Source organism: Triturus cristatus, chromosome 10 (genome assembly GCF_964204655.1).
Source record: "Triturus cristatus chromosome 10, aTriCri1.1, whole genome shotgun sequence".
NCBI classification, from domain to species: Eukaryota; Metazoa; Chordata; class Amphibia; order Caudata; family Salamandridae; genus Triturus; species Triturus cristatus.
Window position 1 is genome coordinate 100,763,032 of NC_140593.1, and position 25,182 is coordinate 100,788,213.

The window sequence follows — 25,182 nt, forward strand, 5'->3', positions numbered from 1 at the left end:
TTTGTGATAGGGTATTCCATCCACCGAACTCGTAATCAGGCCCTCAATAAGCAAAATACCTATGGCCCCTCTGATACCGAGATGTCTTTCATGTCGTAGTTAATTTAAAAAAGGGAAATGATCATCTGTCCATGCTTAGAAACATTTGCCCTCTTCAACAGACCACCATTGGTATCAAACTCATAAGAGTCTTGGTTTTATTTATATTTATTTATTTATTATGAGTTTTATATAGCGCTAACCAGACCCAAAGGTATCGGAGCGCTTTACAGCAAGAATCAGTCATAGGATACATTCAGCAATTTAGTATATATAAAGCAAACACATCACTCGTAAGTAAGATATCGCAGTAGACTGTACAGGGATTGTATGAGGTAGTCGTAGGAAACCCCATGACTCACGGATGGGTTAGGCCGGTGAGTGGGGGGCGGGAGGTAGTCACTGCGGAGAGTGAGGTAGAGGTCATTGAGGCCAAAGTGTCTGTGTGCTACGATGGTATGTCTTTGGCGACTGGCTTCGAGGTCGAGCTATTTCAAAATTGGCTGAGTCGGACTACTAAAATTACGATTAAAATATTTGAAATAATTCAGAAACGGGAGGTTAGATTGGCTTAACCTAAAAAGTCCCACACATGTCCCGCATATACCCACCCAGAGGTTCTGGAGCCCTTCTACATCTCAGGGTTTTGACTTCCACCTAGTTCTTTTAAGGTGAAAGATGACAAGTTTAGCAGTAGCAGTAGCAAAACGTAGAGGGATAAACAATGAATAGTATACACACAAAAGGAGGGGGGAGTGGGTTCAAGATAAAAAGTTTTAAGACTTGCGAGGGTAGTTACCCACACAATTAATCAATACAAAATAGGGCACCCTCGGGTCTGAGCAGAGAAAATAGGAAAGGTATAGATCATCCAGAGTAAGCCAGAAACGTCCCGAGAGGAAACCCTTTCTTAAGGCGAAATCCCTCACCCACAATAGGTGGCATGCTTCATCATTGGGATTCTCCTAGTGACGGGAAAAACTAGTTCCGCTACGGGCTACAACCCCGTCTCAGAGAGGGAGGAGCTCAGGGATGGTTTGTTTCCTAGTCGTAGGATATGCTAAATCCAACCATGAGCAATAAACTGGGTTGGGTGGAGTACGCAGCGCAAAAAAAAAAAAGGATTGGAAGTGAAAGGAGAGGGTTAAAACTGGCTACCAGGTACGTAGTCTACCTTTATTGATACTCCCTGGGGCCAGGATTAAAAAATAAGGCACTTGCAGGATTAGCAGATACCTGCGGATTAGTGACGAACTAATAGGTCTACATGTTTCAGCCCGTTGACCCTCACTAGTGGTGTTGCGGCTTTCGTCAGGACCAGTGCGTGCTGCTGCTTGCTATTAAAGTACTTTCCACAATTGTGGATAACAGCGTTTAAAGTGAAAAATAATATTAAGGGCAGATTGAGATACAAAGCCAGTGATCTGTAGTCTTCATTCGTGATTCACTGATGACACCTATATGAAATCAAAGTCATGAGTTAACGGATTGGATGGACGTACATAAGGCATATACAAGGCATTTGTAAGTATTACTGCGTATCACTATTCTTTATTCATTATGACTTGTAAGCATTTTGCCATACTTATAAGTTTTTAGACATTGTGTCCTAACTTGATAAATTGATGTATATAGAAAAATATTTTGTATTTTCATATCTTACCCGTATACTGCAGGGGAAGGGCCGCACCTTTACCTGGCATGCTGCTCAAGGAGGGGGCACCGCTCTGAAAAAAGGGGGGGAAGAGGTACATGAAAAAATGTAATATATTAATTATCAGGGAAAATGTTGAAACACAAGGCGGTACTGATGTAAAGTCCCTTATTATTGCTGTAGCCTTAACATGTACCCAACTATAGATGTTAAATGGGGTTAGGAATCTTAGTCTATACAAATGCCATCACCACTCCAAATTCACGATGGTGAAGCTTAGCTCAAGGTGACCATTCAATGAGGTGGACAGAATGAGTCAATAGTAAGCGGGGAATGAACCGTTGTCACCGGTCTCGTCCCCCTGTCAAGCTTCCAGTTCGGACCTATACTTCATGCCGCTAGGGTACCTGTAAGCGTGTATCGTAGGGTCGACGGGAGAAGAACCAAACCCCATCAAGTCTGCCGGCATTGTTTGGAGAAGCTGGGCAGAGTAGTCAGCTCACAGTGACACAGAAGACATTTTAAAAACATTTAAGAAAAAGGGCAGCCTTCCATCAGAAGATTTTCAAGGGTCTTTACTGAAAGTTTGTGAAGCAATATAGAAACACGCTTTAAAAAGGTTTAGAGCATCCTATCTCTCTGTCAGTACTCCAGACGTCGTTGTCTACAGCCGGAAGGGGGAGGCTGCGCTGCCGTTCGGCGTCTTTTTACCAACAGTCATGGGGAGTGTCCTGCGATCGGAAGGTTGCCGACCGTGTGACGTCACATCTGAGTCACAGATGAGACGGAGGATGCTGGGACAAGTAGTTTCTCTGCATGTTTTTTTAAGTCTGTGGTTTATTTCAAAGTGTGCCTCGAGATTATAGCACATAGTGAAAATCCTTGTGTTAGGGCTGAATAGTATGAATTGTAAGGAAATGAATGAGTATGATACAATAAATGGCAATGCATGTTTTTGCAGAGATAATCTCTATGATGTCAACAGGCCTATATCAAGGGGGTGTTGAAAAGGCTTGGTCTCACAATGCCATACTGTTTATTTATTTATTTATTTGAAGAGTTTTATATAGTACTGGCTAGACCCGGAGGTATCAGAGCGCTTTACATGAGGATTAGCGTTAGAAAAAAACAGGGTTACTTCAGTTACATCAGTTACTAGAGCAAAGCATTACTTAGAAAAAAAAAACAGTGTTACATAGTTCCACCCGTTAATAGAGCATAGCGTAACATAGAAACAAGTCCTATGGAGCATAGAAGGATGTGGGGGAATAGTAAGGGGTTGGAATGTTGATCGGGTCAGGCAGACCGGCCAGGGAGATAGTACTTCAGGGGAACATCAACAAAGTCAGAGTAAACAAGTCAACAAACTCGTTGCTGCTTTGTCAGGAGAGCAAGACTTTGTGTGTCCCAGCCGCCATCCCGGAAAGGCATAACAAGAAACTAGGCAACTGTGGTCAAGTCCGGAAGGCAGGTGACGGCCGGAGGGGTGATCCCCAGCCCATCTCCTCAGCAGCTACCTAGGCAGCTCAACCGGGCATCGGGCCTTGTTGGAAATGGATCCGCAATAGGCAGATTTTAGTTGATTAATCGGAAGGCGAGGGAAGAAGGAGACGAGGCGAGAAACAGTGCCAATGTCCAGAAGGTAGGTGACAGCCGAGGGGTTTATCCACAGCCAATCTCCTCTTCAGCTACTTCGGTAGCTCCAGCGGGTATCGACCATGTTGCTAGAGCTCCGTCCGCAGTCAAAAGATTATTACGGTTCCATTAGAAATTGTTGAAGTCCGCATTTAAGTTAGATCGAGGGAATTGGGAAATCAGAGGACCACTGTCCATAGATCCCGTGTGTAGAAGGTCCTAGGGGGGGTAGAATCCAGGGGTAGAAGCCAAAAAGACAAACCCTAGCCAGGGAGCTCCCGGCCGGAGCTCCTCACCTGTCGGCCATCTTGGAGGTAGAGATCCGGGATCAATTAGTCAACTGTCACCGCTGCTCTCCACTTGGCAATCGAGGGCGCACTTTGCCACAATGGGCCCAAGGGCCACAGATTAACCGGCACCCCCCCTCAAAAAACGGGGCCCCAGTTCAGATTTTCACCGCCTCTCACACTGACCAATACCAATTGGGCCCCCAACTTGTATAATACTGTCTGGGCCTTCGTGGGCGAGGGGGAGGGACCAATTGCCGCCAGTCCAGATTCGTCACTCAGGGCAAAGACCCCCTGTCGTCTCTCTCATTTCCTATTGGATCCGGAGTGGAGCTCTCACCAGAACGGCCCAACTCGAATAGCCCCTGGTTCTCCCCTCTCCACACAGCCTCCGGGGCTGCCGCACCTCCAAGCTTCTCGATGTCCAGGGCTTTTCCGCCCGGGGGGCCTCATCACAGTTCCATCGGCCGCACCGGTCCCTGTGTTCCTGGAAAGCGTCGCCCGCCTCACCTTCCAGCTCACCCCCAGGAGGGCCGAGCGCTCCGCCATAGTTCCTTGGTATAGGCAGGTGAACTCTCCGCTGCCAGTTAGATTTCGGCCAGGCTCCGACCCGAGTCCCTCCCCCGCTCACCTCGGGCCTCTCAATCTCTCACTTCCCGGCACTCGTCGCTCCCCAGCTGTTCGATTTCTCTCAGAGTGAAGAGTATCCAGACTCCGGCCCACGTTTCAGGGGCGCGGCCCCTCGCCTCAGCCTCCGGTATTCCGATTTTTTCTTCTCAGGCACCGTCAATTCACGGCACCATTGGTCTATCGGTACGCCCGGTGTTCAGGGCTACCAATACACATGCTTGGATGTCTGGGGTTCCACTGTGATTGACTTACTGCAAGTGTAATTTCCGCTGCTTTGGTTAATATAGAAAAAAGTATCGCTCTGTGTTGGAAATGTCGGTGATTGACTTTTCTTGAGTATGACAGTAGAGCCTCATCCTTTTGCTAAAGTTATAACCGTAATAAGAGGATGGCAATCAATTCTTAGTAAGAGAGGTCCATGGAATCTCATCATTGAGTCCGTTAGTGTCACTGTGTAACGTGTACACCCATCTTTGTTCTCTTAAAAACAAGAGGTTGGTGATGTCAGAGATATGTGAAGGGATATAAGGCTGGTCCAGGACCGTCCACCTTAGATCTTCTGCTGTATGATTTTTCCCCGGGAAATGCTTGGTCAACTTGGTTGCATGTTTTTTGCAGCGTATTGTGCTTTTATGCTCCATTATTCTGGTCTTGATTTTCCGGGTAGTCATCCGACGTATCGTAGTCCACAGGGGCACATAAATTGATATATCAGTTTGTCACTGTTACAGTTTGTGTGCCTTTTGAGTATCCACGGTCTGTCAGTGCCGATGTCAATGGATGTCGTATGGGTTGTTTGGGAACATACTCCACAGGCTCCACATGGAAAATGTCCTATCACTGCTGGAAGTTCTCTTCTCTCGGGGCCTGGTACATACCAACCTGTCCCTCAAATTCGTACATCTCTTGAAGGTGAAAAGGGGTGTCTCTATCATGGTATTCTCGGTATTCAGAATTCTCCCGTTTCTGCAGATTGATTTCTTGATCTGGTTGGAGAAGGTGCTACAGGTGTTTACCCATGTCAATCTAGACAGTGGTTCTTTTGAAGGAGCGATCTCTGTACGCTCATCTCTGTTATTGTTGCGTGCTCTTTTTGATGACCGACGTATCAGATATGGATAGTTCCTTTTCTTCAGTCGGGAAGACACCATCTCCGCATGTACCTCAAATTTGTCAATGGAGGAACAATTTCCTATTTTCTGTGCTCAGACCCAAGGATCCCATATTCTGTATTGAATAAACAATAAAAAGGCCATAGCTAATTTTTTTTATTATCTGTCGACCAGTAGGAATTTTATCCTGTGCTATTCATCTATCGTTAAAACCATATCTTCTAGTATAAAATCAAGTTAAATAGCATGAGAATAAGATCACCAAATCTTGGAAGGAGGCCTCAAAAGTCTCGTTTCAGGCTTGGTGGTATGGGGTCTGTTATCACCATAGGTTAGACAGGGCCTATGTTTACCCAATTACACTGGCTATTAAACGTGACTTACTATGGGTGCCAATCACTAATTTTTTTAATGTAGCTGCACGATCTTTACCCTCCCATACTCCTTCTGCGGAAGAAGTTCCCAAACCTCCGTGAAATATTCCTGATGGTTTCAAGTATATATACCTATAGAGTGTTTTATATTTATTTGTGCATTGTTATTGGAGAAGTTCTTGTACTTTTAGTATATCTGTATACTCTTTTTGCATATTTCTGTATACCAATGATTACGTTCTTAACATATGTGTTTTGCTCTGTTAATTGATCATCCTTACTCCCTTCCCTTTCCTTTTCCTTCCTTCTTTATTTATTTCTTCCCCTCGCTTATGACAATAATAGCATTTTAGTTTGATTCTACACATGTTTGTTCTATTACAATTTTGTTGTACTTAAATCTCAATAAACTTTCTTTTAAAACTTAAATAGCAAGAGAATACATAACATGGTGCAGTTGCTAAGGCTAAATAAACGCCAGATGCATATGATGTGTTTGTCTTGTGCTTTAGATGTTCGGGTCCCTGTTCTTTGTTTTCTTTTTTTGATAAAATATGCTTTCTGACAGGGATGATAATAAGAACCATGGAAACTCAAAGAAACTCGTGCTCCCGGCGAGGATTCGGAAAGGGAGCTGTCCAGGGTCCTGGAGAAAGATGAAATATTCAGTGTGAAAGAGCCAAATGCCACAACGCATCTTCAGAGGCCAGCAGAGGCGGAGGAACTGAGCGTCTGACAGGCTTGTGAAGAGAGTCTGAAGCCGGAGGCTATAATCTTTCACTGACTGACCATGACCTTTGATGCTGGCACAGTGTTCTTGTATGTGTGAGCTCTTAAGTCAGCGTGGGCTACAAACAGAGAACCGAGGAAATCACTTCTCTTCAGCCAACAATCCTGGGCCCAAGAAGTCCTCCTGTCTTCCGTCCTGTCCACAGAGATATCTCCTAATTAAGGAAACAGTCCTATTAAAAACTGTACACATTTGGGTACTGGGTCACTCCCTTGCTCAGTTTGTGAGTAACCTGCCACCTAGCGGTGTGACTGGAAGCTGCTTCAGTAGCTGGTAATCCTGAAGTTTTGCTTTCCAGAACCCAGCATTCATGAGTGTATATCATATGTGGCACACACTCGTCCATGTGCACCCGTGGGGCCGCCTTTAGGGTGGCGCGACTGCACTGGGTGCTGACCTAGAGTGGGGAACACTGGGGGTGGGGGGCTGTGTTTATCAATAACTTACAATTTAAAGGCACCTGCTGCAAAATTCTTTGTGCGTCCAGCTTTCAATCAACAATAAAAATGTCAAGATAACTCCTGTGATTAATGCTCCTGCTAGAGAGAGAGATCAGAGTTTTATCTAGTGGCAATTTTGACTCACCATAAAGTAGCACAGAGGGATAATACGCCTGCTGCAAAGAACAGATCTGTATGGTATGTGGATGGCTGAGTGGATTAGTAAATTCAGCCTTCACCAGAGCTTTAAAACAAATGAAATGTATTTGAGAGAGGGGCTATGGAGAGATGAGGGGCACTTTTGGCGGGCGGTAGTGAGGGAATCCAAGGAGGAGGTCATATGGGGGGTGGAAGGGCCCGAAAATAATTGTCACACTGAGCGCCACCAGCACTAAAGCCGGCCCTGTGCACACTGGTCAGTTATTGAAAGATGTGAACCAAAACATGCTTGTTTGGTACTCAGAAGATAGATTACACGGGTCTTGTCTCTAAAACCAATTAGATCTTTTGATCCCTTTTGACGTTGTTGCTCTTTTCACCAGTATAATCTTATTTCCCCACCTTGGGTAGCTTCAGTGCTTAATTAAAAAAAAAGTAAGTGCCAGGGCCCTTCTCGGGAGGCCGCTGCAGCCTGCACTACCCATTACCCCTGTTAGCTCTGCCAATGACCGTCCAACACAACTACTAACCATCGCACCTCTACAGGTGCGATAATTCAGACTATTGTAGGCCACCTAAAGCTATAATAATGGCGTGAGTGTCAGGTATTTTTCTTTATTAATGTATATTGACTTAGTGACACTTTTGTTGTGCTCATCTCAAAATTATATAGACAGCGCCACTATGTGGTAGACTGTCACTAGAGCCGGTGCTGACAATTATGTGCCAGGGCCGAGCACCGGAAAGCACCGGCTCAAATTAGGCACTGGGTAGCTTGTACTGCAAGCCTCAGACTATAAATCATATGCAACCATTTGAAGTGAATGACCTGCATAATCCTTGTGTCTCTTGCTTGGGGGAAATCCATCTAGCATGTGTCTCTTTCTTTTGGCACGGTTGGCAGTCTCTCTCATCTCGAACTCCTGAGAGATCCTGACCCTCCTGTGTAAATGTCACTTTAACTCACCCGTTGTAAGTAGTGTGAGTAACCTGGGTAAAGGTGAAAGTACCTGCTGCAAAACTCTTAACAACAGTGCAAGATCATTTGTTTTACCCGGGTCCAGTTGTTGCACTCTAGCAAAGGGTGTTGAGTGCTTAAGAAGTGAAGCCCAATGTAGTTCCTCACCTGAGCCCCATGGTCTAGATCTACAACTACACCGTGATCTCCTCCTGAGAGGTGGCTCTGCGTTCCCTCCCTGGACGACGGTCAGTGGACCGAGTTTCAAGTCACTCGGGTGACTCTGGGGATATCCACTTTGCAAGTTGAGCCCAGCTCCTCCTGTCAGCAGTCCGGCTGCCGTCCTAGGCTGAGCTGACCAAACATGTCCTTCTCTTTAATCCTTTCCCTCCAAATCTGAGCCTAACTAACAAACACTGAAGGTGTAACTTGGGAGGGAGAGCACCATTGATTTTGTGAGCAGCCCAACACGAAATAAGAGACAACACTAAGTTGCACCAGGACTCCGCCACCCACACTGTTGATTCAGATCTTGGAAGAACAGGAGTTGTCACCCCTTACTACAGTGCAACGGCAGGGCTCTTTAAGACTCTGACAGTACTGGCAGTCCATTTCCTCAGGATGGTCGGTACTGGAAGAGCCTGTGCTCACCTAAGGGGTAGTGGACTCTATCAGGCTTGAAGCGGATGTATGACGTTACAACGCATGCTTTTACACCGCATGCCGTTACAACGCATTTTTTACACCGCAAGATCTGTTACAACGCCAGCCTTTACAACGCATGCTTTTACAACGACGTACACTAGATGGAGTGCTGACATTAGAAATGTATAATTTACTATTCTAACTCCAGTCCACGTTGCAGTAGGGAAGGTGTTTGGATAGTAAAACTACACTATTTCTAATGTTAGCACGCCATCTAGTGCATTTCGTTGTAATAGCATGCGTTGTAATGGCATGCGTTGTAACAGATTTCGCGTTGTAATAGTTTTGTTGTAATGGTAGTGCGGTGTAAAAGTTGCGTTGTAAAGGTTGTTCACCCTTGAAGCAGTTGATCCTTCAGTTGCCAAATGCCACCCAGCTCCCCTCAGACCAAAGTAGATGGTTTACCTCAGTGCTGTCCTCCTTCATCAGCATTGACTCCTGTCTAGATGCTATGAGTACGCAGATACATTTCTGCCATCCCAAATTCAACTCCTGCTGAACTTTGTGCAGCTCTATAAATAATTGGGTTGTGAGCCCTGGTAAAGCCGGAACTACTATCCTTGTCGGGGTGAGGCACAATCCAACCCCAATTTGACCCATGCTCAACCCTCAGGTAGATTGGCAAAGAGCAGTCAGGCTTAACTTGGAGGAAATGTGTGAAATATTTGTGCAATATTTCAAACAGTAATAATAATGTGAAAACACCACTCAAAAAGGATCCCACACCAAGTTAGAAAAATAGAACTGTCTTTAATAAATAAAACAAGGCCAAAACACCAAAAATCCAATCAGTGGAAGCAGAGATATGCAATTTTAAAGATTTTAGTGATAATAGTGCCAAAAAGTATAAAGCACCTACTGTGGACATCTGGTCACACCAGATTGGGACAAAGTCACAAGTTCAGGCCGACCGTGATGGAGCACAGGGCAGTTACAGGGACCCAGTTAGGTCTGCTGAACAGAGTACCTTAAATCCTGTTTATAGAGCGTTGCAGAGATTCGCATCGAAGATGCATTACGCAGCTGAAGCGATGCGTCGGTTCCGAGCGAGGCTGCGACACGAGATACTGCATCATCGTCAAGGACCCCGTCGACAAGGCTTGCGATGTGAAGTTCAGCATTGAGAATGCGTCACGCAGTCGAAACAATGCATCGGTACCGAGGAGCTGCGAAGCTGCGATGCAGCGTCCAGCCTCATTGTTGAGGCTGCTGTTGCCAAGGGATGCGAGGGCCTGCGCTGGGGATGAGTCGTCCAGCAGCGGTTCCAAAGAGACTGCAGAGGTGATGTGGTTCTTTGTGACAGGTCCAATCCACACAGCAGCGGCGATGCATCAGTTCTGCTAAGAGTTATGCTGCACAGCAGAGGAGATGTGTCACTTTGGCTGGATCCACACAGGCTGGCAGAGCACCTTAAGCCCACTTCCAAGGGTCCAGGACTGGGGTGGCACCACTTGGCAGGGTAGACTCACAGATGGCATAGTCCAGGTGCAAGATTGTTATAAGCAGGTTGTGTCCCTGAGGCTTCAGTTCAGGAGGGCAGCCAAAGAGCCCTTGGAATAACTCTGGGGTGTGGAGTTCAAGAGATGCAGGTCCAGTTCTTTTCACTCAGGCAAGAGGGCAGAAGGCAGTAGGTCAGAAAAGCAGAGCAGCAGTCAAGCAGAGAGCAAGTCCTTTCAGCCTGACAGCAGTTGTTCTTCCTGGTAGAGTATCGACAAGTCCAGAGGTGTAGTGAAGAGTTGTGGTCTGAGGTCCAGTATGTACTCCCAGTTGTGGCTTTGAAGTGGGGAGAAGCTTCTAGAGGCCTGCCTTAGAAGTGCACAGGTGCCCTGTCCTCCTGGCCCTGGCTCCAGACTAACTACTGGGGGTATGCAGCCCTTTGTGTGGAGGCAGGACAAAGCCTATTCAAGTGTAAGTGGGGCTGGGCTATGCTCTTCCCTCCTATCCTGCCAGTGATGGCCCATCCAGGCAACCCTAAGCTCTCTATTGTGTGTGGCTGTCTAGGAGGAATATACAAAGTCCAACTGTCAACTACAGCCAGTCATGCGACCCAGAGAAAGGCTGCAGGCACCAGCTAGCTAAGGCAGGAAAATGCCAACTTTCTAAAAGTGACATTTTCAAAATTGTAATTTGAAACCTGACTTTACCATAAGGAAGAATTTATCATTACAATTCCAAAGACACCAAACATGAATTGGTCAACTGTTCCCATTCAGAAATTTGACTTATTAAATGTAATAAGGTAGCCCTGATGCTGTTCTATGAGAGATGTTGGCCTAGCAGTAGCAAACACAAATGTAAGAGTTTTTCACTACTAAGACATCTAAAAAATGGAAAAGTAAATGTCCTACTTTTTAACTAGATTGCACCCAGCCATCTGGGCTATCCAGGGCCTACATTAGTGGTGACATATGTACTTTAAATGAAGATTAGGGCCTTGCGAAAGGTTGATTTTGCCAGGTTGAAATAGCATCTTAAAACTGTATCCAGACAGGGTGCAATGGCAGGCATGAGACATGTTGGAAGGGCTGCTTAAGTGGGTGACACAATCAGTGCTGCAGGCCCACTCATAGCATTTAATTTACAGGCACTGGGCACAAGTAGTGCCTTTTTACTAGAGATTGCAAGTATTTTAATAGGGCAATTGGGTGTAAGCCAAGTCTACCATGTTTTAAGGAGAGAGCACAGGCACATTAGCACTGGTTAGCAGGGGTAAAATGCCCAGATTCCTAAATCCATCAAAAACAAAGTAAGCAAAAAAGAGGGCTGAAGACAAAAAGTTAGGGGAAAAACCACACCAAGAATGCCAGCTCTAACAAGCTCCAGATACTTAGGAACCAGCCCTGGCCACCAGTCTCCCTTTTGTTAGCGGGCATCGCCAGTCCCAGTTCAGCAGCTGATCCCAAATCTGACCAATTATATGGGTCTTCAAGGGTAGATGATTCTCCCTTGGATCCACCTTTCAGGCATCCTCTTTTGCAAAGAGGCATGCTTAGGGCCAGCCGACTATCCCATAATTAATACAGAGACTGTTATCTGAATTCACAAGGTCATGCACCCAGCCAGGCACTACCAGGCTTTCATGCCTATGGCTTTGGAAGCTCTGTCCATTGAGGCTCTAGTGCCCCACATCAGAGAATGAGTTTAACTATGCACCGGTAATAGTAGAAAGGCTTCCATTGAAGAATCTGCTGGCCATTGAACTCCAAGTTCTCCAGCAGGCTCATGAGATGCCATTTTAAGCCTGCATTCTTAAAGGCCTTGTACTGAAAGTGCCAACCTCTTAAAAAAAGTTTTTATTTGCTTCTGGTAACTTCCAGGCATAGTGTAGTATACTCCTACATGGTTCAGGGTGATATGTTTCTCAATACTTATGGTAAGGAACTGTACCAGGACATTGCTCAGCCTTTAGGGATGTATATGTGGCACAAGTTCAACATTGCCCAGCTCAGCAGCACTTCGTGGCAATGCTCAGCCTTGGCAAAGAAGCTGTGGAATAAATGCTAATGACATGGCATTACCTCATGGATGGCACTCAGGCCACTGACACACCTCCTTGCTCCTAGACTATGCTCAGGAGGACTACAAGTGCAAAGAAGCTGCAGAACAAAAACAGCTAATATCAAGTGGTTCTTTGACATATTATTGGCATGTTTTTGCAGGCATTTCAGATACTAGCCATCTTGGCTTTAAGCCTACAGACTTTGTCAGCATCCCAGGAGAAGCTCTTTGTCACCCCTCTCCCCAGCCCCAAAAGACGGGGTTTTCTAGAAGTACAAGACTGACACATTTGGAGCCAAACTACTGAATGTATCCAAACATCTCTTTTTCCACCCAGAGAAAGCCTTCCAGGCAGTGTCATTGTTATTTGAAACAGCCCAGCCACATCATGAGTGTAACCATGCTCTAGACAGGCACACAGGTGTAGACTCTTCAAACAGATTGTGAATGTGCATGCACAAGGCCTGTGCAATACCATCCTCAGTGCTGAAGGCTGCCAGAATGTACCAGGTACTGGGACAGGAAGGGATGCTGTAAGTCAGGGATGAGGTGCTCTGCCAGAGTTGGGTATGGCTCATAGTACCGGAAGGTCAGGGAACCCTTCAAGTCAAAATTGGTGGTACCTCTAGTCTCATTTGACATACAAGCGCCCCTTTTATAGGATTGTTTTTTTAAACATCCTAAAACCAGTATTTCCAGTTTATAAAAAGTTTTAAACCGTTTTGAGTTAAACTGTTTACACTATATTTGTTTGTACATACACTCCTCTGAAGTCTGGGTGGTGTACCTTAACTAATTCTGGCCCTATAACCCAAAAATATAGCAAACCCTTTCAAGGAAATAGGGGAAGATATCTATTAAAAGAGGCCTATTATTCCTCAGCTGTGTGGGGGAATGAATGGCTTGTGTAGGGCAGAGGTGTAACCAGATGACCTCACTGTGCTTCAGCTTGTTGGAGGACTAAGGGAATGGAGATTTCAGAGATAGCATTTGAGTCTTGTGTTGAAATTGAGGAAGCTGGACTCAGCGCAGAGGGTCCAAATGTGGGCCTTTCATAACAGAAGTTCTTGGGATGTGAGTCTAGTGCGGAGTGGGTATCTGGAGGAGGTTTTGGTGGGAAGAATACAGGGACTCTCCAGGGGTGCAGAGCTGTTTATTGTTGCATAGACATGCTGAGTACTTCTCAGATGCATATGGTGTGAGGTAGAGTGTTTTGAAGTTGATTTGGGTGCTGATGGTGAGCCAGTCGTGTGCACCCACCTTTGGCAGATGGAAAGAATCTGCCCTGACCCCCAACTGGATGCATTCGGGATGGGGGTCACCGTTACCTCCAACTAACTCCACTGCTTCAGGCCCCAAAACCGACAGAGGGGTGACCTGCTGACTGTGACGTCAGACACTGCTCACTGGGCTCCCACAGTGTAAGTAATTAAACACTGAAGATCGGTGCTTGAGTGACTGAATGAGTCACTCAGTATTGTCTGCTGCCTGCTGCGCTTCCCCATTGGTGCCACTGTCTGTGCCTGTCTGCCATTCTGAGTGTCACTGTTCCTTTGACAACCCATCAAAAGCCCATACTCCCAAAAGAGTCTACCTCCCACTCCGACCTCACTCCCTGTCCACATCGCTCCCACTGCAGTGCCTTCCTGATCTACCAGGCCTAATGGCGTAGGAGACCCAAGTGCCAAGCACGACTATCACCCAATGCTGACTGGTCTCAGGAGCTTGGTCCAGGACTCAGCAGACAACCGGACTGAGACGCTGAGAAGAACTGCCTGACCCAGAGAACCCACCCCATGTGGCACCTGCCAGCTTTTACAGCAAGGGAAATACTCAGGACCAGGCACACATCGTGGATGGGAGGACCTGTTCTGGAGCAGTCAGGGCACCAAAAGGAGACTATTATGGCAACTCCACCAGTTAGTACCACTAACTCCACCACCACCCATTCAGGTACGGAGTTTGAAGGGGAAAGGACTTGTTGTTACACTACATAGTATGCAGTTTGCTAGTAATGTGTGTTTAAAAAATATTTTCTTTTGTTTCTATTGAGACATATATTTAGGCTTCCTGTTTTCTGTTACTATTTTACGTAAATTCTGGTGAGGTTTTTCAGTGTTTTCAAGTGATTTCAATACCTTAAAAACAAAAGTGGTTATCAGTGGTTACAAATTTTACTGCCATTAAAAATAACAGAAACAGTGTTGTTCCGATGTTTTTGGTACGTTTTGCTTTTATTATTGCTTGCTTTCTGCACTGATAGTGCATGGTATATAGACAGTGTACGTACAGTGTATATAATGTCCAAATACATTTTTGCAAATCAAACTTATTGTAGAACACCATACAATTCTTCTTCAGTGAGTACATTTGGTAGACGAGAGTGTTTTTTATTCTAGTTATTTTATTATGTCCACTACAGCAGTCATGTTTTCCTGTAAAAATCTAAGAATGCAGTAGAGTGTACTTTTTTTTACATCACTATCAATATGCCACTGAAGATCCTCACATTTCTTGCCTTTGGCATCATCACTTAGCAAAGATTCATGGATAATATAACAAAGGCACGTGGATAATATAGCATTCTTGGCTTCTAGGACTGAGAAGCACCAGAAAATGAAACAGTTGGGACAACTCTTTCTTTGAGGCTACACAAAACACAAAACAAAACAGTGCACCAGAATGGACTAAAAAGTCAATAGCATTCTTCATTAACTCTGAAGATTGTAAAGATGCTTTCAGCATACTATCTAGCAAGTGGCAAGGATCACTTACAGGGAAGCACTTCAGCACAGGTATCGATTTTGACAGGTCATCACACAACGTTTTCACATATGTAGCTGAATCACTGCAAATACAAACAAAATCACTCAAATCTTTGTTGAACTTGGTAAGAACGTTTTGCAGCAGCATTCCAAGTGACACTAACCTCCATGTTTTCCAAAAGTCTGGTGTCATGTTTTCACCACTATCCCAGATGCTTGGTGACAGCACTCTTTGCACACATACCTGTCACTGCACCTTGCATTGAATGTTTAAAGCCTGTGGTGTTTGGTGATTCACCTACTTACAATACTGACTCACTTGTATCAAGGGATTTTACCCATTCTCTGTGGGTAAATGAGATGATACATATTGGGAAAGATTCTTATGAAACAAGCCATTTTGCCTATCAGTAAAGAATCAAACATAGCCAAAATATAAAATATGATTTTGTTATTTCCTGATTCTCTACAGTTTTCAAAATAATTAAACATGACCTAAAACATGCTTCTAAACCCCTCATCTTTAGACAAACGACCACAAAACTGAAAAAAAGCAAAAGGAAGAAGAAACAATATTTTAGTTACATCCCAAAACACAAAACTCAAGCAGAATAGTGTTAGTCCAGTCTTTTTTTGCTGCTACCTTGTATAACAAAGTTACATTGTATTAGCCCCTTTAGGGAAGAAAATAAATGACTCTTTCACTCTCCTTCTCCTTTCTTTGAATGGCATTTAGTTTGTGGTTGTGCTGGGTTTTTTTCAGTGTTTATATGTTTACACCGGTGAGGGTTATTTCCCTTTCGATTGGGTTTTATCAGTTATTATAGGTTCAAATCTAAAACCGGATAGCCTATATATATTGTTTAAGGAATACAATATGAGTATACCAAGTTTTTTTTGTCAACCACCATTTGAGGTGCCCTTTCGCCTCCATGTTTTTAGGAAAAAAACGGATGACCTCTTTCCTCACTTTGTTAATCCTTTATCATGCACTGCATGACATTTTTTTTTTTTAATTTCTATAAATACATCCTTTGAGGTGATATAACTTTTATATACATTTTTCCCATGAACCAACATTGCTAAACTATCTGTTCCCCTGTTTGTTTTTCCAATCAACACAACACTGATATTCAGGTCTTTCATTCCTCCTGATTGGTCTATTGCTCTGTGTTGGAGATAAAATTGCTGACTTGGGAAAAACTGTCCCTTATGTCAATGCAACGTAAGTAGGACAATTCAGTCTGACTGCACAATGTATGTGTAATTTAGCTGTTATGTTAGTGCAAGAGCAGAAGCCACAGCATTAATGTTGGGTTGTGCAGTGTTACCACCTTACTAGACGGATGCTTTATCAGCATGGAATTTAACATAAATGTATCCCCCTGCCCATTTCCCAGGATACTACCAGAAAAATGATCACTTTAAGAAACAGTTTGGCCGTATACACACCAAGGCCATCAAGGATATTGCTGTGTTCTCTATTAAATTAGTAGATTTATATATATTTAAATTTGTAAATTTATAAAGTTCAGCTTTTCGCCCGTGAGGGTTTCCAGGCTCTGTCCATGGGCACAGAGAGATTAAGTGATTTGCTCGGAATCACATGATGTTGAGCTGATGCAGAGACAGGAACCCGGATCCCCCAGCTCCCAAGTCAGCAGCTTTGACTACTGCATCACAACCCTCTCATGTTGTGGGGTAATACCAGTGATCAGACCGTGAAATGCTGTGCTATCCACTATCTTTAGCCATCTAATTTGTCGGTATTTGTTTGCTGCATCCACTGATACCACTTGTCTGTCCTCACCAGCTGATGAAGTAAAGATGAGATGCATTAGAGGTATAAGACGCAGGCGGTGTCTATTTGGGTGCAAGTGCTTGGTTTCCGGATGATGCCTACAGACCAATAGTATGACACCAAAGGAATTTTTTGGCATATTTTAAATACATTTTGAAAATTATGCAGTAAAATACCCCATTTTAATTTATTATTTCAAAATGTTCTTGTGAGGGGAGATATACCACCCGCTCTCGCAACCGATTTATCATCTCAAGCCAAGCTGGATTACTGAGGTCGCTCCCTTGATCAACTACGACCTCTTTATTCCATAACTTTTAGAATCCAGCGGCCATCAGTGACCCAACGAGAGTTTGCGTTTAGAAGACAGCAATAAAAGAATATCACTGGTCAGACGTAGAGTTTTACATGAGAACCCTTTCCTTTTCCCCCACAGAGCACATACAACAAATATGAAGCATTATTTTTTGTAGGCTTTGAGACTTTTCTAATGCAGACAATATATAAAACGATTATTGTAGATATTAAAATAATTGTAGCAATCATAAATATGCAGAGTATTTATTATGAATGCTGGCGTCACAGTACACTCAACAAGTTCTCATTTGCCCTGGCTAAACATGATTTGCACTGGAAGGCATAGCATCACTTGCTTGAGTACGTGAATGCTGAGGGCAGGCAGCTGGGGACTGACTGACTGACAGCAAGTACAGTTTGTTTTTCTGAGGCACCAGAGTGTTCTCAGACTGCAGCCTGTGGAATAGAAATGTCTTTTCTCTCCGAAAAGATGGGAAAAGCTGGTTTTATACTGATTTCCAAAAGCATTGTGTGAAATATTATTGTCAAGCGTGATGTAACATGAGAGAAAATCAATGAGAATTTGATTTCGGGAGGGCGCCGTCTTGTAAACAGGACCGACCGACCTCCGGTTGGCGGTCCCGACCGCCTTATTAGGATGTGACCGAACACTATTCAGTCACATTCCGACATATCCCTATGGGAGCATGCATCGTGGTCGTAAACCGGCCTTAATACATGCTACCATGGGGAAATCGGAGGTGTTGTTCATCCCTGCCCCCCGTGGCAGGCACCTCAAGGTGTCTGCTAAGGGGTGCAGGGATCAAGAGGGCTGAGGAGGCACCATAGGTGCCTCCTCAGCCCCGAACTGGAGGCCGCATACACAAGGGGGCTCTGCTGGGGAACCCCAAACATGCTTTCCGACATGGTTTCCATTTCGGACAGGCTGACATGGAAACCATGCCGGAAACCGTGCATCATAATACCAAGGGCGGAAAGGCCCACCCTTTGGGATTACTAGCGGGTTCTGACTGGCTGACCGGCTCCTTGAGCCGGTCAGAAGCCAGCCGGAATGACCGGTCAATTTCAATTCCGACCGGCTGATACATAATCAGCCGGTTGGAATTGAAACCAACGATGGGGGTCAGAAAGCCTCTGCTCTTCGACCTCCATCATAATAAGCTCCATAGTCTTTCTACGCCAATATTAAACATTATTGAAAATATAGATATAGGTGTATGAATAAATAAACTCAAGCAACCAATCAATCAATAAAAGCCTTTATTTTGAGGCATAAAAAGCTCCCATAAAAGCAGAAACACAATACAAGTGAAGTTAAAATGACAGTTCATAAAATTAGAAAAGAAAATGTGCCTAAAGTACATAATAATAATATAATGCGAAAACATGCAAACAGTACAAATTAGGGAGATTATAACAATATGGACTTGCGTGCTTGCACAGAAAGATTTAAAAATGCCCCTGTATACAAAATAAGATCCATTTTAGATAAAAATTAATAAACATCTGAACGCTGGTCTACATTCGCCAATATTGCGGCAATGCTTTTATAAAAGGGGCATTAAGCGCAACTTCATGTAACATGCATTAAATTTACAAAAGAACATAAAATGAAGCAAACTTTGTCCTGATAAATTATCACATGGGCAGGGCTTAGCATCAATATTCTGAGTGTAGCCCAGAGGGAAACAAAGCAAATACTTTACAGTATCAGACGTAAATCAAAACAATAAAGAGCTCCCCCAACGACTTTGTACATGCAATATATAGTCTGTGGAGCTGTCAGATTCACACAGATTTAGGTACTTAACAACGGTTATCTGTTCCACCAAAAGCTTTACCCATCAAGTTTCCTCAAGATTGTAAAATGGGCTAGCCACACTCTTTCAGCTAGTTATGTGACAGGTTGATGGGTCCGCAAAAAAAGTTCCATCCCAATTTTGCCATATACAGCTTTAACATATGCAATCCAAGGGATCTCCAACCCTTTGTCTAAGGGAAGGCAGTCAGCTAATATGTCTCTTGTTAATGCAGCCTCATCATTTTTCCAAATCGATTTCCAAATAAGGCGGGCCAGATCTTGATCTGGTCTTCTATAAAAGAGAGCCCAAGTTCCTTGTGACAAATAAAATTTGAGGCAGAGAGGGGAACAGATATATTTTTGTGAAGAAATTAGTTTTCCTCTCTTTGTATGTCTACACAGTTTGAGAACCCCTACACCTCGGCTCCATATATAGCTATTGGTATGCATTTAGACCTATACATTTCCAATAGAGGAGCGAAACATTCTCCCCCCAGGGGTTGGTGGAGCCTGCAAAGAGACCCATTGGGCATTGAAACTTTGGTGGAAAGATATGCAAGACTGGACAATCAAGAACAATGAGCAGAAAAATAAATACTCAAATAAGGAAAGGTATTGATCCTGCTTAATGAATGTTTATCGATTACCATAGTAGAGAAGGATCTACTCTTTGGCCCGCACGACATTATGTGAGAATTTGAAAAGTTAGTGTGTAGATCTAATGAGGCCATAAAATCAACATTCGCATGACCGAGTGGATGCAGCACCCGGGAAGTGCGTGCCATGAGCACTGCGTCATCCACATACAATAGCAAGAGTAATGAATTACCTTTAATATTGGGAACATCTGAGTTGACTTATAACAAAAAGGATGTAAATTATTAATATACAGTATGAATAAAAGGGGAGCCAAAACGCAGCCGTGTCTCCGCGATTGATGTCTATATCGCTGGACAACTCCCCCGTGTGTTAATGCGTATCCTTGCCTTCATATTCTCATGTAGAAGGTCAAAAAATTAACCAGCAATAGTTCTAATCACAGTTCCCTTTAAAGCGCTCGCGCGTGCGTGCACACCTCCCCTGACGTCAGCGCGCACTGCCGTCTGTGGAGCGCGCACAACGCAGCCAGGACGTCCCGCAAGAGAGAGGCGCCGCCGCTTTAAAGCATCGAGCGGGGCGAAAAGCAGGCACTTTTGAAGCGGTGCCGGAGAGGAGGCGTGAAGAGTGCAGGTAAGCGGGCTTGTGGGGGCTTGGGGGCTTGTGGGGGCGTGGGGGCTTGTAGGGGCATGGGGGCTTGTGGCGGCTTGTGGCGGCTTGGGGGCTTGTGGCGGCTTGGGGGCTTGTGGCGGCTTGGGGGCGTGTGGCTGCAGAGCGCGGGGCAGATTGTGGCCTTTTGTTTACATATTGATGGTAATCACAGCCCGTGAAGGGGCTCTAATTACCATCAATACTTAAACAAAAGGCCACAATCGTCCCCACGCTTTACTAACAAAAGAGTAGAGTCAGTTTAAAAACACAGCGTGTACCAAAGTACATGCTGTGTTTTTAAACTGGCTCTACTCTTTTGTTAGTAAAGCGCGGTGCGGGGACGATTGTGGCCTTTTGTTTGAGTATTGATGGTAATCACAGCCCGTGAAGGGGCTCTGATTACCATCAATACTTAAACAAAAGGCCACAATCGTCCCCGCACCGTGCTTTACTAACAAAAGAGTAGAGCCAGTTTAAAAACACAGCGTGTACTTTCAGAAAGTACACGCTGTATTTTGAAACTGGCTCTACTCTTTTTGTTAGTAAAGCGCGGTTGGGTGGACTATTGTCAGGCATTCTGAGGAACTTTGGGGCCAGAGTTCGAGCTTCGAGGTCGCGTCCACATCCTGTGATTGTGGGCAAATCACTTAATCTCCCTGTGCCTGAATATGTAATGTAAAGATGGTGCTCATGTACAGCGCTCCAATACCTTCGGGTCGAGTTCGCGCTATATAAAAGATGCAAAAAAAAAGCAGTGGGGCAGTAACAGAAAGTAAGTGGGGGCGGAGGGGTAGACGGACAAATGGGGAGGTATAGGGCAGGTTTCACTTATCTAATGTAGCACAGAGGGTTAATATGCCTGCTGCAAAGAACGCGTACCATGCATTTTAAAAAACAGTATTTTATGTACATAGGTCAGTGGTTACTGCTTTTGTCGCATAGATTCTTGTGTTACTCTGCAGCTCATAAGAGAAAATCATAATCCAGCACAGTGACCTATACACTGCCATCAAAGATCTGCTTACACACTGCTTGGTGCAAGTTAGTAATTTATGTTTTTCCCTGTCTTTCATTATCCTGATGCTGCTAAAGGGGTTTATTTGGGTGGAAATACATTTTTATTGTTAAAGTCAATGCTAACCACTGTGTCATGTTCTGAATCCTGAGTTTGTGCTTTTCCAGACAAGCACTCTTTGAAAATGCCCACCAGTATGAATGACATGCGACTCCTACACCTTGTAGTCCCCTTTGTATGTAACATTTTCTCTACACTGATTTACACGCATGATTCATTGTCTCTATGTGTGTGTGATGTAAAGTGCTCTGACATCCTACAATGGTATGAGAGATGCTATAAAACAAATGAAATACATGTGACAGAGGAATGGGAGGCACCGTTGAAGGGTGATATTAAGGGAATAAATGAAGAATCCCAACAAAGATTGTTGTAGGCTGGTGCATTGTAAGATCATCATTTACTATTCCTTAAAGGCTAATACAATTCAATATATAATGAAAAATGTGTTGTAGAATGCACCATTGATTCCTAATTTTCTGGGGGGGGGGGGGGGGAGAGGCCACTCACTGCACTCAGTGTGCACTGTATGGGGACTGGTCTGAAACCACTTGCCTGGGCTGCTTTGGGTTTCCACTCTAGCCCTGGCAGGAGGCTTGTACTGTGAAATAAAACGAACTATTTAAAAGTTAATCACCGAGATGCAGCACCAACCTTCCCATTACATGTTCCCGTTTTTTGCAAACTCTTCCAATATAAAATACTAAAATCATTAGGAATTAGAGTATTTGTTTTTGTGTGCCCATGTGTGTTTATTATTTTCGAATTACTCTTTTAATGTTTGAAATTTAAATCATACACATTTCTGGGGGTCCCCGGCTTCCAGTGGTGAGTCAGTGGGGGTCCTCAGGAGTCAAACGTTTGGGAACCACTGATCTAGACCAAGCACCTGCAGTTTAGTACAGACCCCTCAAACTCCTCTCAAATAAAAGATCTTGGAAGTCCACAATATTTCTTGGAGTGATGCCACCACCACCCAGTAGAACCATCAGATCAAAGGTTCCAATGTGTGGAAGGCCAACACAACCTTTCACCTCTATAAGATTGAGAAAATAAATACTATAATTCATGTCATGGCGTGTTTATCCAATTTGGAAACTGCCCTTAAGACACTTATTGTGGCGCTGTATGTGTAAAAATGCACCATCTTTTCACTTTTTAAAGTAAACGTTCTGAGTGACATTTGGCGCCGCGCACACACGCGGTCTGGTTCCTGGCTCACATAGCCATGGTTGCAGCGCACAGAGACCCTCCACTGCCGCACACAGAGGAAATAAATTAGAGGGAACATTGGTTCTAATCCTCGTTTAGGAGCCATATGCCATAATTTGTCTTGATTCATACAATCAAAATCCGAGGACAGATCCATAAATTCTAGGTACATAGGTACTTGATTGGCCAGCGTATATTTACCAAGGATAAGGTTAAGACATTGTTTAATTGTCCCAACCTTATGCCTAAATCCATACTGGCAATGATGTAATACTGACTCATCGGCCACCCAGTCCATTAATCTGTTGTAAATAATTCTCCGCAGTATTTTAACAGACGTGTCAATCAGTGATATCGGACGATAACAACATGGCAGTGCTCGATCTCCTTATTTGAAGATGGGAACAATTATTGAGGAGCTCCAGGAGCTATGTTAGGGGAGCAGGCAAGGATATTACAAACTTTAGTAAGAAATCGAGCCCAAAAGCAACATTACCCTTTACCAAATCTATGGTATGGAATATATAAACTGAAAACTCATAATTAATATAAAGCATATTATCACATAATACTTGTAATGTAGGAAAAAAGCAATAATTATAACCCTAAAGGGCCTTTGGTCGCTTGAAAAATGATGGCCAATATCTAGCCCAGAAACGTACTATATTTGGAGGAAACAGACTCTCTAGGAGCTCCGACAATTATCTCCTGCAACCTTCATGCTTCAGCAAGAAAAAAACTTTTGAAAGAGCATTTTCCGGAGCTGCATCAAGAATCTGGAACTCACTCCCTCCGAGCATCAGAAGAATCTCTTCATCGACATTATTTAACAAGCATTTGCAAAGCAATAGGTCTCGTATTAGTGAAAGTTTGAGCTATTGGCAGTGCTAATAATAATGCAACACCAATAGCTCAAATTTTCAGTGATTCCAGATCTATTGCATTAAAAATCAACTGCGGCACTCGCACTTTAGCTTCAAACATCTTGAGCTAAAGCGTTGGTGCTGAAATTGCTTTCAAAGTAAACAAATCGAATTTTTTTTTTTATATTTCTTTACCTTTGAAACAATTGCCGCACTGGCACTTTAGCTTGAGATATTTAAAGCTAAAGCACCAGTGCCGTGACTGTAACAAAAATAAACAGATAGAAAAAAATGGTGGCCGCATACTTTAGAGGCAAAATGCCGCTAGAGAAAAGAAAACTCTATGATGCAGCAAGAATTGTCCGCGTCAGGGTGCTTTTTGAATGCCAGTAGGGGGGCAACATGGGCAATAGAAGGAGGGTAATGGGGTGGGAGGGGCAAGCAACACTGACAACAATAGAAGGGGAGGGGCAAGCAACAACGGAAGTAGGGAGTGCAGGAGGGTAGGTGGAAACAAGCACAACCGAAGGAGAAACGATGGGTGAGGGCAAGCAATAACAGAAGAAGAAAGACAAGGAGGGTGGGTGAGGCAAGCAACAACAAAAAGAGGGAGAGCGAGTGCCTAGGTGATGACAAACATCAGTGGAAGAATGAAGGGCTGGTGGGTTGCTTGTGGACAGGCAACAATGGAAGGAAGGAGTGCGTAATAGCTGGAGGGGGAAGGCAACACTGCTAACAATAGGAGGATGGGGGCAAGTGTAACAGACAGCGGAGGGGGTACAAGTGCATGAGTGAGGTAGCTGAAAAAAGAAGCACTCCAGTAGAGTGCTTAAATACACTTAGTAGAGTACACCTACAAAAATGAGCACTGGAAGGACTTAAGTAAAGCATTTATGCACCAGGGTAGAGACAAACACATGAGGGTTAATGGCGCTTATGATAGTTGACCAATATCAAGCGTGCCAGAGTAAAAATGAAGCCGACCAATTGTATGCAGGGGGTTGTCCCTTAGCCCACTGGTGGAAACAAAAGGTTTAGAAGAGATAGCTCATGCACTGTCTCAGCGAGACCTAAAAATCACTGCCTCAGTATCCGTACCACTTAAGACCCTCGTCCTTTGTTTGGTCACAATGCCATTCCCTGTGCTCTATCCCGTGCTCCTCTGTAGGCTGACACTAGGATTGATGTGTAAAATGCAATACTGTCCTCAGTCCTTTGCAGAGTTCCCACTCTGCCTTCAATAACATATGGATTTTAACAACCATATCAAGAGCCAATAGGCCAACTACAGGCCACTCATGTCCACAACATCCACTTGCACCCAACTCATTCCAATTGTAGACTTGATAGCATACTCCACTCGCATCCTCATGCTGATGATTGTGTCATGGCATGTTATGTTACGTTATGTTATGTTATATTATTAGAGTGCTCGAACACCCAAAGGTCTCTTGGGCCTATCTCAACACATAAGGTAAAGCGATGGTGGTTAAAAAGCTTTAGATCTTAGATGCTTTGATCCACCTTCCTCCAAAAACACACACCCATAAGCTTGCTGGCCTATAGTATCGTTTATGTTCAGATTTTGTAACACATTTCTTAGAATATAATACCCAGTGCTTAATTTTTGAGTAAACAAGTGTCAGGGCCCATGTTATTGCTCAGGAGGCCACTGCAAGCTGCCCAACAAACTGGAAATCCCATCACTGCCACATCCTCTTATAAAGCTCACTACTAAACAGCACACTTCTATAAATACCACAGTTTGGACAATTCCAAGCCATCTAGAGCATTAAGAATGGACTGGTTGCTCTACCA

At 44.1% G+C, this 25,182-nt stretch overlaps 1 long non-coding RNA gene across 1 annotated transcript; it reads right to left on the reverse strand.

Annotated features, from left to right (window-relative positions):
* Window positions 1-463: 463 nt before the first annotated feature.
* On the reverse strand, window positions 464-2,348 carry LOC146788955 (uncharacterized). Its single transcript, XR_014969727.1, has 3 exons — window positions 2,101-2,348; window positions 1,703-1,766; window positions 464-1,496 (listed from the first exon to the last, which is right to left on the reverse strand). It is a non-coding gene; the product is annotated as an uncharacterized LOC146788955 (long non-coding RNA).
* Between the last annotated feature and the right edge of the window lie 22,834 nt (window positions 2,349-25,182).